This window comes from Sus scrofa, chromosome 5 (assembly GCF_054392235.1).
Source record: "Sus scrofa isolate SSC_HxYL_T2T_F1_AM1 chromosome 5, Sscrofa_HxYL_maternal_Yorkshire_Landrace_v2.0, whole genome shotgun sequence".
Classification (NCBI taxonomy): domain Eukaryota; kingdom Metazoa; phylum Chordata; class Mammalia; order Artiodactyla; family Suidae; genus Sus; species Sus scrofa.
The window spans coordinates 107,833,435-107,852,628 of record NC_139387.1 but is presented as its reverse complement, the minus strand read 5'-3'; the positions used below and the strand labels follow the sequence as shown (position 1 = coordinate 107,852,628).

General features: G+C 38.3%; 1 protein-coding gene and 1 long non-coding RNA gene across 3 annotated transcripts in view; both read right to left on the bottom strand.

The window, feature by feature from the left end:
- The window catches only part of LIN7A (lin-7 homolog A, crumbs cell polarity complex component), a 149,094-nt gene that overhangs the window by 78,784 nt on the left and 51,116 nt on the right, over positions 1–19,194 (bottom strand). The window lies entirely within an intron of this gene.
- Positions 1,019–9,455, bottom strand: LOC146403610 (uncharacterized). Its single transcript, XR_014804599.1, has 2 exons — positions 5,840–9,455; positions 1,019–4,367 (listed from the first exon to the last, which is right to left on the bottom strand). It is a non-coding gene; the product is annotated as an uncharacterized LOC146403610 (long non-coding RNA).

The following is a 19,194-nucleotide window of genomic DNA, read 5'->3' as shown; positions in this document are numbered from 1 at the left end:
AATGAAGATAAAATTGAGTTATGGACAGTTGACTAAGAAGAGAAGATATTAACAAATTATAGTTCCGATAATTCCCTATCTGGTCTTCTGCCAATTTGTGTGATACACAGAAATAAAATTCTTTTAGACTTACTACAGGAAGCAATTCTTGCTGTTCATAGATCTTTCCGTTAATAATTAAATAGTGAAAATTTCTAAAACAGGTATTTCTGAAATTAGGTTATTACCAAGAACGAATGTTTAATAAATGAAGCTTCAGAATGGAAGAGGTTGCAGACACATGCTGAAAATGTGTAAAAAAGAATCCGGACTTGTGGTTTGGGTTTTAATACCAAATGGTTGCATCACCACTTCAATCTTCTAAAAGTTCCACAGGTCCTCCTACTACTTAGAAAGTGTTTTTAAAACATATGCTAACTAACTTACCACTTAAAGATCTTTTTAGATAGTAGTTGGGCAACCTTCAAAGTAGATCTTCAAAAGAGAGAAGCAGAAGGCTTGGTCTTTTTCCAAAATTTTATCAGACGGCAGAAGTTATAACTGCCTCACCTGTGACCAAATCCTACAGTTTCCACTAATCCTACCGTAAGGCACATTTTGGTAAAAACCTTTGTGAAACTTAGAAAAGTAGTTTCATCGTGTTCCACAATGTCTAGGTATCCTGGAAAATTATGAATTATGATTCTTTGTATTACACAACTGCATTCCTAGGCCTGATTTCTCTTTTTCTTTCTGTCTTTTATTTTTTTTTGGGGGGGGGGTGCTGCACCTGCATCATATGAAAGTTCTGAAGCTAGGGGTCAAATCGGAGCTACAGCTCCGGCCTGTGCTACAGCCATGGCAATGCAAGATCCCCGCCACGTCTGCGACTTACACTGCAGCGATTGAGTGAGGCCAGGGATCAAACCTGCATCTTCTTGGATACTAGTGGGATTCTTAACCCGCTGAACCGCAAGGGGAACTCCCTGATCTCTCTTTCTGAATTGACTATATTGAAAATGAGTACTACTATTGATTCTTTTTAGTTGCAGTAGTTATGGTCCATAAAGTCTCTGAAAACACTGAATTAGCAAATACTGAACCACTGCTTTTATGGAATTCAGAATTGATTTCCTGTAAGTCTCTAGTTACATTTCCATCAACTCATCCATTTATTAGCTTGTCCTGTAAGTGTTCTTGTTTAAAGACATCTGATTTCACACATACCGTTGATCATTAACACTGAACCTAAGGCCAGCCTCACTATAACCTATGCCTGAGCAAAGTTAATCTAGCAAAAGCATTCTCTCTGAAAAGTACATCACAGCCTTCTTGCCCTCTGGAACAGTGACAGCACCTACCCATAGGTGCACACAAACTTAACCAAGCTGCTACTAACGACAGATTTCATTTGCCCTGCATTATCCAGATTGATAAGTTGCTTACTTACATGCCCTCATGACTGTGATGGCTCAGTCACCCAAAGGAGAGAAAGGCGGCTCATAATACTCTCCCCTTACCCCCATGGTAAATAAACCTTAACAATGAGAAAATTCTGATGTGGTCCCTCTGGTGTGGCATTTTGACACAGTCCTCCTAACACAGACAAGTACATTTAAAACACCATTTTTTCATGACCAAGCGATGGGTACAACAGACCTCTCTGGCCCTTCTCCCATCCTATAACCCATCTGGAGGAGTGGGTCAGGCTTGTGGTTAGGCTCAGGTGTAAGCCTGTCATGACTTTCAGAGCAGGCATGATGCCTAAGAATAGGGTAAGTGGTAAAACTGATTCCTCATTTCAATTCTTTTCGATAAATACCCGGAAATGGGGCTGCTGGATCATATGGGAATTCCAGTTGTGATTTTTTGAGGAACCGCCATACTGCTTTCCGAAGCAACTGCACCATTTTGCATTCCCAACAACCCACCAAGAGTGTGTAAGGATTCCAATTTCTCCATATCCTAACCAATATTTGCTGTCTCTTGCTTATGCTAAGTGAAATCAGCCAGTCAGAGAAAGGCAAATACTGTATGATTTCATTTACACGAGATATCTAAAATAATCAAATGAGAAGAATCAGTGAGCAGAAAGGTAATTGCCAAGGGTGCCCGGGGATGGGAAATTGGGAAATTACTAAACAACAGGCAGAAAATTTCAATTAAGCAAAAGGCGAATAAATTCTAGAGTTCTGCAGTACAACACTGTGCCAATGACACTGTATTGCACATGTAAAATTCTGTTAGGGGGATATATCTCACTTAAGTTTTCTTAATACAACAAAATAAAAAAAATTAAAAGAACAGGGTAAAGACATCTCTTACGCATTGAACTGGAAATTCTTTTTAAAAAGCTAACTGATGAAAGGCTCTTTTTTTGGAACACATTAAAATGTTCCTTTGAGGAAAGGGCAGCAGCAAACATTCACTTAAAACCCAAAAATACATCCAGAGTTTAGTTTAGAAAGATCTCAGCTGCATTTTTGCAAAATTTCACATTGTTGAAACAAACAAAAAAAATTGTTAAATTATGTCAATTTTACCTTAATTTTTAAAACAAATGATGTAAGATTATTTACACAGATATTTCATTATTTTCATCTCTGTAAATCTCTAAAGATAAAGTTATATTTGCAAGTTTAAGGGCTTACTACTAAGAGTGACTGTATTTATTTCTTTGTTGAAATCAAATGAGCTTACCTAGACATAAGGTTCAATATGGCATGGCAAATCAATTTCAAGAGCCAATTCAAAAGGTTTAACCCCTGTGCCCTAATTTTAGGCTTACTGCTCTAAATATCCCCATTCCATTTGGAATCTACATAAGATTTCGTAAGACCTGGTTCCATATCAAGACCAGAAAGAAAAGTTTTAAAAAAAAATTACTTTATCATGACAACAGAGCACAGCCAAAATGATATGGAGAAAATTAGGGACTGTTGACATTTGCCATCTTAGGATGAAGGCATTTAAAATGTTCTGTCTTTAAAAATGATTTTTTTTTTTAATTTGCCAGGAAGTTGGCATGTGTTTTCATCAGAGATATTGTTGGAAGATTCCCACAAAGAAAAACATCTGCATCATTATCACTACTGTCAGAAAAATTCACTGGCACGCAAAGCAGTGAATGCCACTTGTCTCAGGCAGCAGAGATGCTAACTCATTAAGAAGCCCAGACCTGAAAATGAACTAAACTTCATTTAACTTTTGGGAGTGATATGCCAGGTTTAATTACAGAATGTAAGAAAGACACCTAAATGCCACATTTTTACATGAAAATATTTCATAAGACATTTTCTCTTTGAAAAAGTAGGTCAGTTTTGTCAATGTGGAAGATGATTTGAATCTGAATGCATTATTAACCTGTCCTTAGGCATGACAAAAATCTGCCTTTGCATTCCCGCATCCTTCAAATTAACTCCTATAAAAATCTAAGTTTTAAAAGGGGGAAAAAGGCTTAGAAAGTTTTAATTAGGTTGAAATACTTCATTACTACCTACCCTCAATCAGGTAGCTGCTATCAATTCAGGCTGATGCAAAGAATCTTTCTCTCTCGCCACTGATTATTCCTACGACATTGCCCGTTCATTTTTATCAGAGATAATTGTCAGCATAACTCACCATTAAAGGACAACAACCTTGATTCCATGCTTGTTTCAAAATCTATAGCACCCTCTTTATTTTCTTACTATCTATGTAAATGCATATTTTTAAAAGTCTTTATCTAAAGAATAAGATTGGGTAGTTACTTTTCTCATTTGTTAAGCAAGTTATCCCTTTGCACTATAAAATTAAAGAAATTCTAATTTGATAGGACCAGTGACATGAAAAGCCCATTTACCTGTCAATTTACCAGCCTTGTCTTTTTTTTTTTTTTTTTTTTTTTAAACTGAGTAGCCTATCCTGCTGTCTAATGAGGCTAGGCATGCCCATCTATTATATAATATCTGCCCAGCTTTTATGATCTTACTTGAAGACAAAGAAAGAAACAAAAACCCTAGTCCAGTGACTGAGCAGCAGAGAGGAGGGATGGGATCAGTAACAGCTGGGCAACATTAAGAACATCTCCAAAGAAACTGGAAGTTTTCTCTGGCAGCTGTCATATTAGATCATGATGTCTGTGATTACGTACGTGGCAGGATGGAGAGGCCAAAAATACCTACTCTTGCGCAGCAAGGCGACCCTGAGATTCTCAGCAAGATGTGGAGTCCAAGAGGTCCCACTGTGGCTCAGTGGGTTAAGAAACCAACATAAGCGTCTGTGACGATGTAGGTTCAAACCCTGGCCTTGTTAGGTGGGCTAAGAATCTGGCGATGCCATGAGCTGTGGTGTAGGTTGCAGGTGCAGCTCAGATCCAGTGTTGCTGTGGCGGTGGTGTAGGCCAACAGCTGCAGCTCTAATTCGACCCCTAGCCTGGGAACTTCCATATACGACAGATGTGGCCCTAAAAAGAAAAAAAAATTTTGCAGTCTACTGCATGTTCTATGAAAATGTGAGAAGAGAAATAGGCCACTACCCTCTGCTCTTAGATAAGGAGATAAACTGAAGAGTTGTTGCTCTGTGATGTCTACCCTGAAAAGGCAGATGCCAAGAAGTTCCCCTTCTCAAAAGGACATGCAGCCTTCTAGAGAGTAGAAAATGCTTCTTCCGTAAAGTGGTTGAGTCACAATTCGCCATAAGCTGTTAGGATTGTTGCCTATGCCTGCCCATGTGGAGTATAAGTCACTACGGCCATTTCTTAGACGGTATCCCAAATCCACTATCATTATAATCACGGACCAAAAAAGGAGTTAAGGTATCAGAAGGCCTTAATCTAGTTTGCCAGGGATTTTTTAAAACGTGTGCGTGTGTATGTGTGTGTGGTTGAGAGGAACTGTAATAGCGAACAAAAATAATGCATCTTCCTTTCTTGAAATTATATATAATAAAAGCCAATATTTGTTTCTATGATGTAGACATATTCTTCAAAGATTAAATTTAACAAAGATGAAAGGGTTCTCTCACTTTAATTATTTTACATAAATTAAACTTCAGGCTATTAAATGCAAAGCTTTATCAACGGAAATAATCAGTAAGTCGACTCTATCAAGAGTAGTAGGTACTTGATTACATTTGAATATGGTTCAATTAGATTACTCAGTAACTGACTTAAAGTTCCTTTTGAAAACTATTAAAGCATTTTTCTGACTTTTTGTTATGCTTTTCCTACTATTATTCTTTTATAGTGTAGTTACCCATACACATAAGGTTTTCAGCTTCAATTTTTTTTTAAATTTAAATTCTGCTGTTTCAGTTAGGGAGCACTCAGATGGAAATAACAAAAGACATAATTCAAAACGGCTCAGCCCAGATGGTTCCAAATGGTGCTGCAGAATGGAATCACCTGGAGATCCTTAAAATATACCGATGCCTGGCTTCCTAGCCCAACATTCTGATCAAACTGCAGTGGGGGGAGAGCTGGGCATTAGGATTTTTAAAAGTGCTCCAGATAATTCTCATGTGCAGCAAAGCTTGGGAACCATGGAGCCAAGCACTGAGAAAAGCTAGTAAGAAATTTCAAGGTAAGGCAAATCTAGACAGTTCAGAGACTGCATCGTGCTGTGAAGGACTCAGCTTTTCACTCTGGGGTGCTCAGAATGTCAGCTTTGTCTTTGGAGGCTTGTTCCTTTTGTAGTCCTCAAATGGCTGCTAGAGCTCCAAAAATTATATCCAGACAGGACAACATCCAATAGAAAAGACAGAATTATCTGTATATATATATATATTTGCTTTTGTAGGGCCACACTTGCAACATATGGAAGTTCCCAGGCTAGGGGTCAAATAATCAGTGCTGCAGCTGCCGGCCTACACTGATAGCCACAGCAACAAGATCCAAGCTATGTCTGTCTGAGACCTACACCACAGCTCACGACAATGCCAGATCCTTAACCCTCTGAGAGAGGCCAGTGATGGAATCCATGTTCTCATGGATACTAGTCGGGTTTGTCAGCACTGAGTCACAATGGGAACTCCTTGGTGTCTCTTTTGAATAGCATCAAATCTTTCTCAGAAGCCTGTTGTTAGACTTTAACTCATGCCACCTTGACTAGATTAGGGTCACCTCCCAACCCTGCTAAACTAAAACACTCACAAGGGGATGACACCGTGGCACCTGCCTTATAGTCCCTCCATCAGGTTTACCCTTCCAGCTGAGCCTAGAGGCACTTTCCCCGAATCATGGTGGGGGACAAAGCATCTGGATGAAATCATATTTCTGCTGGTTCCAAGTAAGGGAAGCTGTTTGGTCAGAAAGCTGGAGTATCTTCTCTGTTCCTTTTGTCCATATGCTACTCCACAGCCTATTTGGATAACTGGGTAGGATTCCTCCTAGGAAAAACTTCCGTGCATTCTTTTATACCTTCCTCTTTTTATGTGAACATCATGCTCCATAAAAATGAGAAAGCATGAAGATGGCAGGGCGCAGAGAAATAGCGACTGGAAAAAAAACCCCATTCTCAGAGCCTGCTTCCTTGGAGGTAAGGTATTACTTAGTAAATTTTAGTTCTTTTCCATTTCCACTTTTCTAGTATTTGTAACCTCTTCCCTTCACACCCAGAAATGTGTAAGATAATTTTCGCTGTGTGTTCTCTGTTGCCAATTTAACATATTAGCAGCATTTCAATTTTCGTTTAAGTATATTTCAGATTTACAGTCCACAGGAAAATACTTATCTCCGAAGTGCTACTACACTGACAGCAGAGCAAGGGAAGGATGGAAACAGCTATTTGAAGTCCCTGTGGTGAAATAATAGATGGTTAGCAACTTGACGGCACCTTGGTAGCCTTTCTTCTCTCCGATAAAACTGAAGCTGCCTCCCACGAGAGGGTCCCAGTAATTATGGGTAGCCATCTGCCTTAGGAGCAAGGTAAGCATTCACAAAGTTCTTCCAACACGTCAGTGTTTGTCTACTCAAGGATAAAGAGACACGAGCCCTGCTGCTAAGAGAGGAAAGAAGCTGAAAGGAGTTATGCCTTTCTTCGCAGCAGTGTATTATTTGTCTTTTGGTATCATTTGGGTCAACGTTCCCAGGAACTAATGAATTCAGAAATCAAGAAGTGGCTAGTATCTCATTTAACTGTCCTCCAACAGCAAATGCCAACCTGCCACACTGCTCAGCATACCTACTGCTCCGCTTTAACGAGCTAAGTGGGCACATACACCCTATTGGGTAAGATTACTGGAGACGAGTACCTGCCTCTGGGCTGGTTTCACAAGGAGCTCCTATCACCCATGATCACTATCAGGTAGCAGAACAGGCTCACCCTTGAGGCAATCCGAGAGCAGAGAGTGTCCTCCAGTGTCCACGGCATCTCAACTGCTCTACACCTGACACATATCGAAGACAGGTAAGTATGTGACACCCATCTAAACAATGACACAATTGCCAGCAAGAGGCTGCAAGGCAGAGTACAAAGTGAACTCAAGGTGGCCTAAGTTTTTGCTTAGGAAGAGAAAGGAAAACAGCATTCTGCAATTTAAACCAAGGTATTTTAATCATGACCCCCCCCCCCAAAAAAAAACGTCTCTAGCTCACAAGACACATGAGCAGAAGCCTACAAAGCTGAAGTGAAGGCGTCATGGGAACTCACTTTGGTATTTAAGATGTGTATGTTTTCTGGTCACACCTAAATAAAGAGAGCGTTCAATCTGAACGAGAGGACGCCTCGGTGGGAGGCAGCTCTGTGGATACCTGGATGTGTCAGCCCTTCTCCTCAACTCAGACTGTGTGGCCAGACTGTTCACCTGGCTGTGGGTGGAGTCATCTTCAGGCAGAGGGCACAGCACTCCACCAAAGCACCACGGGATGAGCCTGGTAAATACTCCCAGACGTGTGGGCTGAAAACCATGTCTGCTGGCACCTTCCGAATTTTTTTAAAATTCATCTCTCAGGTGTCCTTAGAATAGACGTATCCTTAACTTGAAAACTGTTGGAAATCATTTCACTGAATAAACATGTTTCGGAAAATTCCAAGAAGTAGATGGCCATACAATAGCATGTGTTTTGTTAGAAATTTAAATGACGATATAGCTACTAAGAGCATAACTCAGCTAAATTATCCCTCAAGTAATACTTTTTTTTTTTTTTTTTGCAATTTTTCTTCTTTTCGGTCTAAGAGAAGGTTACCCTTTAGTGCTCTTGTATCTGGCCCATAGGGTCCCAAGAGTAAGTGGACATGAGTTATATGACAGTGTTGCATATAAACCAATCATATGAAATATAAAATTAAGAGACTCAACTACTTCCAGTAAGCATGTCTCACAAATCTGGAGTTCTTTCATGGAGAGGAAGGTAACCAGATGACTGAAAGGAAGGGACGCCATGCTGTATAAGGAAAGTTAAAAGATATGAGGATATTTAAATCAGGGAGAGGCAGTTTGCTGGTTGTAAGGCTCCAAGAAGCACTAAATTCTAATAGGTCTGACGTCTCTCTTAGCATGTCAAGGTCCATGCATTGCCCTTCTGCGATAAATACACAACATGATAAAGAATATGTTAAGAGAAAGCCAGTCCTATACTCAGCACAATTGGTGCTTCTATGCCTACTAGAAAAAGCTGGTCCTTCCTCAAGACAGAGCCGTCTGCCAGGAAACTGTAATAATAAATATTCCAATTCAGGATGACCACAAAAATGGTGGGGTTTTTGTTTGTTTTTTACGGCCGCACCTGTTGCATATGGAAGTCTCCAGGACAGGGCGGGGATGGAATTGGAGCCGAAGATGCTGCAATGCCAGATCCTTTAACCCAGTGCCTCTGGCCAGGGACTGAACTCACACCTTCGCAGCAACTCCCAGCTGCTACGGGTAGATTCTTAGCCCACTGTGCTATGGTGGGAACTCCCTGAATAGTGTTTCTAAAAGGTTCAGAGCACAGTCTTACTTGGTACAGCTGAGGAGTTGAGAGGAATTAGCAATGTAAATAGATTTTCCTCTTCAAACGAAAGAAAGATGAATCAATGCTGCCATTCCCCTGATGAAAAAACTGCACAAGTCCTGCACAGAGGATGGAGAACAAGCAGCTGCTGTGAAAGAAAAAGAAGTGGGGCGCACAGAAAGAGGACTGAAGTAATAAATGATCACTGTCATCACAAACACTGGCCCCAGCACCTGCGGCTCACTGGGAGGCCCCCAAAAAGACAACGTCTTTTGTGACTAGACATCACGAAGGGGAGGAAACGCTCCAACTTTCAGCTGAACCAAAGCGATGGCCGACTGTGCGTAGCTGAGCCAGGACTTCACCAAGAGCTCCAGGTACTAGCGGCCTATTGAAACTGGTACTTCTTTGCATAGGGGAAAACATGGTTGTTGCATTATCATAGGTACATTCAGATTCACTAATTTTGGCCTAATTTACCGTTATCCACAAAAACCGTAGATGAGATGTGTTTGTACCATTTTTAGCAGCAAAAAAAGAGATTCTAAGAAATTATCTGTATACCTTAGGAAACGTCAATGGAAAATTCTACTCTAAATGACAAAAGCATTCCCATCGAACGAGCTAAGCTGCCTCGAGGTGGTAAAACTAATAACCACTACATCAAAGAAAAAGAAAAAAAAGAGCCATGTCACATACGGAATTAAGAATCCTTAGGCTGAAAACTGTGTATGTGTGTAAGGTGAGAATACATCCATCTATTCAGCTTCTTTTCCTCTTCCGCACACTAAAAGTTAGAGGCAATGAGAGAGGAGAATGTAAAAAATGTATATATATATATATATATATATATATATATATATTTATATATCAGTGGTTACTTGATCTTTAGAGGCCAGAGGAAAGGAAAGGTGACGGAGCACAGGAAACAGGAAATGTCCCCGAGAGCCTGCTTATTTTCTATGTAACTGGCTACATTAAAATAAAATTAGGTATATTGAATCGCAGTGTCTGAAATGACATCTCTAAAAGGTTATTTCTCTACTAGTAAAAAGCACGTCAGCAAGCTCACCTCCAATGCAACAGCTTTTAGGTCCAGTTAAATTGTTTTATATATTCAAATTAGCCACTGCATTGAGGAAAACTCTCCTGTTACACGTTTTTTAGTTGCTAGTATGTATATCCATACCGAAGACACTGAAATGTGCTTTAATAAGTATATGCTTGTCTTTAACAATTTTAAATGCTGTTTTACTCAAAGGAAATCGATATTTATAAACATCTGAACATTTGGTATTAAATAAAATAAGCAGATAATTAACTTATGATAATCTTCTTGGAAATGCATATTTAATTAAGCATCCCTTGTAAAACATCCCTCCAAGTTGGTGGTCAAAAATGTTCTGGAATCCTTTAATAAAGGAACAAATGTAAACCTTTGTATCAGTGGGAATTCAATAAGAGGAAAACATTATTTTATCTTCTGTAGATACAAATATTTTATGAAGTATAATCACATTAGTCAATATTTATTTTTCTCACTACTAGGTCATTAAACCAGCTAAATAACAATAGAATAAATGTCTGAGATTTTTTTTTTTAAGCTATAGCCTAATAGGGTCCAATTATCATCGCTTAGAAATCAAACTGGGAAAAATTCATATGTGTGGTCACATGTTCAAATATGTGGACTTTTCAATCTATCTTTGTATTTGGAAATGTATAAAGCCATTATTACAATAACAGTAAATCTTTTGTTTTTATTTTTATACAATGATGACTAAATCATATTTTAAACAGACTCTTTATTACCCAAATTTAAGATGAAAATCTGAGTATCAAGTATGATTCAGTGATTCTGTAACTTTCAGTCCTTAAGTCATAGAGATCTTAAAATTCCTTCATCAGCTGTAATCATCTGACACAATTAATAAGGCAAATGAACATCCTAAATGAATTTCTTCTTCTTAACTATTGTTTGAGCTACTGCCTATGCTTGATAAAGTATTTTGCATGAAATATCAACAATGTGATTTGAATAACTCATAATGACAAACACTTCACCCACAGTAATTAATAAATTACTGTCCTCTCACGGGACTATCTTCAAACATTTAAGTATTTATTATTTCATTATCAAGAGGTTGTGGTGTACTGTTATAGTGCCTTTATAATTTTCTAAGTCCTTGAATTTTCTCCAATCTTATTATTTGGCTATATTATTTAGTAAAATATAAGTGATACACATCTTTGTCATTTCTGGAGGAAGGACCCGTTTCATAGCCTGTTTCGGAAAGTCTAATTTACTTAGCTAATGTCTGGAAATCTCAGTTCTTTCAATGTGCCGTGGTAGTTGGTTAATCTCTACCTGGACAGAGAAGTAATTGCTGTCCATCTGTGAGGAAATTGAATGATTCTCAAAGAAATTTTAATGGAATTCAACTATAATTTACTTTCTGGAGTCAAAAAGTATCTGGCAATTAAGCAGGTGGTCAGAGAGAAAATTCAACGAATATTCTTCTAATCAGAAACTCCAGGAGGTAGCATTCAATTTCTCTGCACAGCCAGTACGCAATCCCATATTGACTCCACATGGGTTTACAGTTCTCAGGATAGGGAACTGAGTAGTCGCTGAGTATTCTTTAGAAGGATGTGTCATAACGCTGTCATCTTTGTATGATTGCATGCCTGTGGATATTTCCAAGTGGATAGACCAAGGTGTGTGAAGAAAATGCTCTCAAGGAAATCAGTGAGAGAGAATTTATTCTATTGGGTATCCCAGACAGGCTAATTTCCTTTTCCTTTCTTGACCTTAAAGAAAGCGGAACATCGGAGTTCCCATTGTGGCTCAGTGGTAAAGAACCAAACTAGTAACCACGAGGACACAGGTTCAATCCCTGGCCTTGCTCAGTGGGTTAAGGACCCTGCGTTGCCATGGGCTGCACAGTGTAGGTTGCAGACGCGGCTCAGATCTGACACTGACCAGCAGGTGCAGCTCGGATGCACCTCTCAGCCTGGGAACTTCTGTATGCCCTGAGTGTGGCCCAAAGAAAAAACACCAATAAAAAAAAAAAAAAAAAAAAAAGAGAGAGAGAGACATCATTTCATTTAACACAGAAACATACACATCATCCATCGTCATCCAGGTGACACTTTGTGGGCTCCCCAAACCTCCGTGATTTCTCTGTCACTGATATCCTTGGCAATTGGCCTCATCCTTCCAGAAGCAAGACTGAGGGGAAGAATAGTAGGTGTGTCTGCCGGGCCCTAATCCCTCCCTCAGTGACTCTAAGGTAAGTGGTTTGCTGTGCTGTTTTTGTTGCTGCTTGATTGATTCTTTGTTTATTTGATTTTTATATTTACTTACGTCTTTGAGTAACCCCTGAGAAACTTAGAAAGATACCTTTAAAAAATGACTGCTGTCTCTTGCCTATGAACTGGTAGGGCTGGATTCGATGACTGCACCTCCAGCTGCTAGCGATTCGGGAATGGAAAGCACAGTAATTTTTAGCTGGACTTTAACCAATAGGCCGAGTCTGGGATGCACTACTGCTGAAAGTAGTACAGTGTGAGAAAGAGCAGCCTGGAGGAAAAGCAGTCCACAAGTTTCCAACTGTGAGGCTTAATAAATACTTGCTGTCTCAGGGAGTTCCTACTGTGGCTCAGCAAGTTAAGAACCACTGAGTATGCGGAACCACTAGCATCCATGAGGATGCGGTTTGATCCCTGGTCTCGCTTAGTGAGTTAAGGGTCCGGCATTGCTGCAAGCTGAGGCATAGGTCGTGGATGTGGCTGGGATCTGGTGTTTCTGCAGCTGTGGTGTAGGCCGGTGGGGGAGGCTCTGATTTGACCCCTAGCCTGGGAGCTTCCATATGCCAAAGGTGTGGCCCTAAAATGAGAAAAAAAAAAAAGTGCAGTCTCTCATAATATGGCCAACAGGTAGACAGGAGAAAGACAAAGTAGTTTTGGAAGATGACTGCCTGTAACAGATTTCTTTTTAATCTAGGAGAGCAGGCCTTTTCCCTCAAGTTGAAGCTATTGCTTGAAATGCTTCCCCTGGCTCCAGAGCTAACTTACTAAGAAAAGAACTATGGACACGTGTGAAGAGACATGCACATTTGTGGTAGATTCTGAAACACATTTGCTAAATAAAGCTTGGTCTTAAAATTCCACATTAAAACTGAAACAGACTCACAGATCTAGAAAACCAAGCAGTGGTGACCAGAGGGAGGAGCGGTGGGGTGAAGGACAACGCAGGTAGAGAGGGGTGGAGGTGGAAAGCACTGGCCGTAAAAGACGTAAGTTACAAGAATGTAATGAGTAAGGCAGGGAGGAGAGCCAATATTTTATAACCTTGTATGGAGTAGAAAAAGTATTAAATTGCTGTGTTGTGCACCTGAAACTAATACAATATTGTACATCAACCCAAGACCCTAAACTATTGTAGAAGGGGTTGAAATTGTCTGTAAATGTCATAATTGTTTTGGTGATATAATGCCAATGATACAATAATTAGTAACTAAATTTTTTATACTGCCTTCTGGAAATCTTGAAAACAAATATATGATACAATATAATATGAAAACACAATACACTGTCTTGTGTTAAATGAGGCTAAGAAAGAACTAGAAGCAAAAATTTTAAATAATGATCTTGGTATACATGGAACACTGATATGAATAGGAATTATGGAAATAGAACAAAGATGCAATTTTCCAATTACCTTAACTCATTACCAATAAATAGTGAAATAATGTTTCCCTGTCTCCACATTTTAGAATGTTCTGTTTTCGCCACTGTCCTTAACAAGTGGAACCAGAACTAGACTAGGATTCAGGAGATTTTGATTCTGTATTAATTCAGGCACTAAGTAGCTTGAAAGACCATGTAAAAATGTTTCAGATCTTATTTTCTCATCTGTAAAATTAAGAGGTGATACTTATATAAAGATGCCAAATAGATCCATTTCAAAGGATTTACCAGCCCCTGAATTTTAAAATAAATATTTGCATATATACATAGTCTGTGAAAAATGCGCCATAATTTCACCAGATTCACAATCACCAGAATCCCACAGAAGTTTTAACTCTCCAAAGGTAAGAAGCACAGGACTAGGCACTTCCCAAGGTTCCTTTTACACCCTATACATATGATTTAATTTTGGATCAAATATATCTACTAAATGAGAACCCATGGGTTACACATCTGCACATTCATACCAACATATATTATTTATGCAGATAAAGAGCCTTGCAAATTTGATTCTAATTACAGGTCAGTTATCAAAGCTGGAAGCAATTTTTAAATGTAAATAAGATTTTGGCTCTAATTACAATCACCTTTGAAGTTGAAAGCCATTTTACTGTAAGATCTTAATCTGAACTAGAGGTGTTATCGTTTTGTCTAGGATCTGTATGAATTCAGAGTTCCATTTGAAATTCAAGACTTATGAAAATCATTTAAGTCATTTAATGAATTTCTTCACGCATCCAACAAATATTTATTAAATGCTCATTATTTGGCAAACACAATGCTAGGTGCTAATTTTACTGTGATGACTGAAACAGACATTCTCTGCTTTCGGCCTAGAAAGATAGATGACTTTACTTAAAACCTTAATTAACCTTGATGAAAGAAATAGAAAGAGACCTACAGACAGTGAATGTGAACTATTCTCTGTTTAAGAACATTGGGCTATTTTTTTTCTTCCCTCCTTAGACCTCAGGTGCAAAGAACAGAAAAGGAATTATCATAATCTTTCATTTATGGCACATACATCACTGTCCACTGATCCATGAATGTCTTGCTCTTATTAATTTACTTTTACAAACACAGTAAACACAAACCTCCTAACGAAATAAAAGCTAGGATCACAACTAGCTAGAATTAAAACTATGCCCTGCTCCTCCTCTTCCAATATTCATTGCCTTGGATTTCCCAAAGGAGATAAGTAAGGAATTAATGGGAAAGGATAGATAAATTTTCCAATTAATCTGAAAACCCAGAAACAGATCCATGTGCATAGTCTGTGGTGTGCATTAATGTGACAGATCAAGGAGGAAACTATGGATTATTTAATAAATAGAGCTGGAAATATGTATATGAGTATGTGTGTGTGTATAAAAAACAAAAATTGGATCCCTACCTCACATTACATACAAAATCAACTCTAGACAGATGAAGGACATAAATTTGAAAAACAAAATTTGTACTTTTAGTAGAAAATATAGGTAATTATCTTTTAGAGATTGGGGAAGGAAACTATTTCTGAAGTGAGATACCAAAAAAGCATTGCTTATTTTTAAAGAAGATCCATGTGAATATTTAAAAATTAACAATTATAAGGCATCTTAAAGACAAATTATAAAGTAGAAGACTATATTCACTATATATAAAATAATAAAGAATGGATAATAAGATCATATACACACATATATGTAAACAAAAACTAATAGAAAAATACATGAATGGGTGTATCACAGAAAAAGAATCATATATGGCTGAAAATCACAAGCAGGGATATTCAAGAATTTAATGATCAATTAATTGCAAATAATGACTGAAACCAGATACAATTTTAGTATATTCAATTGGTAGAAGTTTAAATGTCTCATGCCACGTGTTGGAAGTAATGTAGATGCACTATTTCTTTTTCTTTTTTTTTGTTCATTTCCCCAATACATTATTTTTTTTTTTGCTGTACAGCATGGTGACCCATTTATAAGCACAGGTATACATTCCTTTTTCTCACATTATGATGCTTTATCATAAGTGACCAGACATAGTTCCCAGTGCTACACAGCAGGATCTCATTGCTAATCCATTCCAAAGGCAATAGTTTGCATCTATTAAACCCAAGCTCCCAATCCATCCCACTCCCTCCCCCTCCCCCTTTTAGGGTATAAATTAGAGCAAACAAGTTTAAAAACTGGCATTATCTCTTAAAGTTATGTAAGCAGCTTTTCTGCCCCTTTTTTGCTTGCCCATTCCTGTTCCTCTTAAATCAAACCATAGAAATGATATCAGTAGGCAATTTAACCTAACTCCTGACGTATGATCTCCTGAATACACACCGTGTCTTGCCTTACATGTTACTTCTTTTCCTAGATTTAAAGAAGAATGAAAATTAAGTAGCCCTCTTACCAATCCTTAGGCAGACAAAGCGGGCAAATAAGATAATGATAATCTAAATAAAGATAATGAGGAGTCAACCAGTGTGTATGTAATGGAGCGTGATGCAGAATCCAACCTCCTACCTCAGTGATTCACTGAGTTTCCTTCCCCTTTCTTCCTTTAAAAACTGTCGTGGCATTTCTCCAAAGAAGACAGACAGACGGCCCCAAAAAACACATGAAAAGATGCTCAATCTCAGTAATTATTAGAGAAATGCTCAACCTCAGTAATTATTAAAGAAATGCAAATCAAAACTAAAAGGAGGTATCACCTCACACTATTCAGAATGGTCATCACCAAAAAGTCTATTAACAATAAATGCTGGGGAGGGCATGGAGAAAAGGGAACCCTCCTACACTGTTGGTGGGAATGTAAATTGGTACAGCTACTATAGAGATTCCTTTAAAACCAAATATAGACCTACCATACGATCCAGCAATCCCACTCTTGAGCATCTATCTGGAGAAAACCATAATTCAAAAAGATGCATGTATCTCCCCCAACCCCAGTGTTAACTGCAGCACTATTTACAATAGCTAAGGCATGAAGTGACCTATATGTCTATCAACAAAGGAATGGATAAAAAAGATGTGGTACATATATGCAATGGAATACTACTCATCCATAAAAAAGAATGAAAGAATGCCATTTGCACCAACATGAATAGACCCATAGATTATCATACTAAGTAAAGTAAGTCAGATAAAGACAAGTATCAAACGAGATCACCAATATATGGAATCTAACGAATACGTGGAATCTAATAAAAATGATACAAAAGAACTTCTTCACAAAATAGAAACAGACTCAAAGATTTCAAAAGCAAACTTCAGGTCATTAAAGGGGAAAGGTTGTGGGGAAGGATTAATCAGGAGGTTGGTGCTGACATACACACCCTACTAAAGGTGGAATGGATGAGTAACTCTACAGCCCAGGAAAATCACCCAGTACTCTGTGGTGACTTATGCGGAAGAAGAATCTGAAAAGGAATGGATATATGCATAACTTGATTGACTTTGCTGTAGACCTGAATATTAACACAACATTTAAGTCAGCTATACTTCAATAAAATTTTTTAAAAAATGTCATGGCTGATCAGAACTTTTGGAGTTGGTCTGGGACCTGAGTCTGCCTTCTCTCCAGGTGCTGGCACCCTGAATAAAGCAACCTTCCCTTTCTACCAACACCTGCCTCTCAAGTCCGGACTTCTGAGTGGTGAGCAGCCAGTTCGGTAAGAGTTGAACATTTTTATCTTGTGATTCCGAACTTACACATTTACATACACATGCAAGGGACATCTTAAGTCATCTAGTAAAAATGCATGTATGTTAGCAGCAATGATTACAGTGAAAATTTGGAAGCAACTCAAATGCTCACCAATAGGAGAGGGAATTAATACACTGTGGTATATTTCCACAATGGAACACCACAACAGTCAAAACAAGTGAACCACGGTAACACACACACATGCAAAATATGATGGAATCATAGCACGATGATATTAAGAGAAAAAGAAGATCCCCAAAGATTTCATCAGTATACCTTTTTATAACACTTTAAACACACAATTAAAATAAATGCTTGAGGAAAATACACAAGCACTCAGACTACATAAAAATCAAGGAAATGATGAATATAAGATGTAGTGGTCTGTTTTCAGCCCTAAATCTTATATGAAAGAAAAAGAAGAAAAGAAGGGGGGGGAATGAAGGCAGGAGGAAATTAAAATATTGCCTTGCATATATTTTTATTTTAGGAGATACTAATTTCACTTCCTTTTCTATGTGCAAATCACACTCGGGGATAACAGCAAGTTGGTTAACATTGCCGATGTGTTAACTTAACATTCATTTTATACTGGCTTGTACAAATGGACTTGTCTCCACATGTGTTGGCAATACCGAAGCAAGAAAAGGTTAAATGACTTGTTCACCAAGGGGAAAACGTCATCCATGGGGCCAAAAATAGAAGTTCTGATTTCCAGTCCTATGATCTCAACAGAAGACAGAATGTTCACTTGATCAGACTGATATAAAATACACCTTCTCTGCGGTCTCTATTATGGTGAACTATGTGTAATTACAAGCTTCTGGAAATATGTACTGTTTATTTCATCATTTGCAGTAGCCAACAGAAAGGCTGGAGCTGAGTATTTACCCAACAGTCATGTGAACAGCCTTCAGAGTGATTATAGACTATTTGTAATTATCTGCTTAGGTATCTTTATGATCAATGACCCATTAGAGCAATTTCAGGCTAGGACAGTTCCTGCCACACAAACCTGTGCTTGCGACCACAGAGTGACATGTCAGCGTTACAAACGCTCCTCACACTGTTAAAAAGTGTGACTTCTTTCTGAAAAAACTGCGGGAACAGAACTATATAGTTGACAAATTCTATTTCCAATGAGGTATGTGGCCATTCTGTTTTCGTAATTTCCTGTGATAAAATTATATTTTCTCAAAACCCCTCAGTAAAAATGAATATACTTTCTTGTGTTATTATTTTTATCAGTTGAAAAATCCCTATAGTATCTATCTTCCCCACCCCACTCAGAGTCACATATTTCCACTATGCACACAAGCTCAGCCTTACATAATTCCATGTAATCTATGTAAAGAAAAATGTTCATTACTCTGTACAGATGCATAGAACTGAAAGCACCTTAGAGGTAGAGATGCACTAATCATGGAGTTTTTCTCAATGATACCATCATCCTTTATTAAGAAGTTTCCTTCATTTTTTGGAGGGGTAGGAGCAAGAGGCATTATCTTGGAATCCTGAGACTCTAATGAAGTTATGGTGTTATCCCAAGAAAAATAAACTCGTGTATAAATGTTCATGCCATTTTTTTTCCCTTTGACGCTGATTTATTTCACATATTGCAAAAGATTATGTGACTCATGTTTTTGGTAAAAATTAATGGCTGTTTCCGGAAAAACATAATAATTATAAACTTTGTGTCTGCTTAAAATGTATTTCAGTAAGAAGGCTGTTTTGGAGTTGCTGCTGTGGCTCAGTGGTAACAAACCCAACTAGTATCCATGAGGGCTTGGGTTCAATCCCTGTTCTCACTCAGTGGGTTAAAGATTCAGCATTGCTGTGAGCTGCGGTGTATGCTGCAGACATGG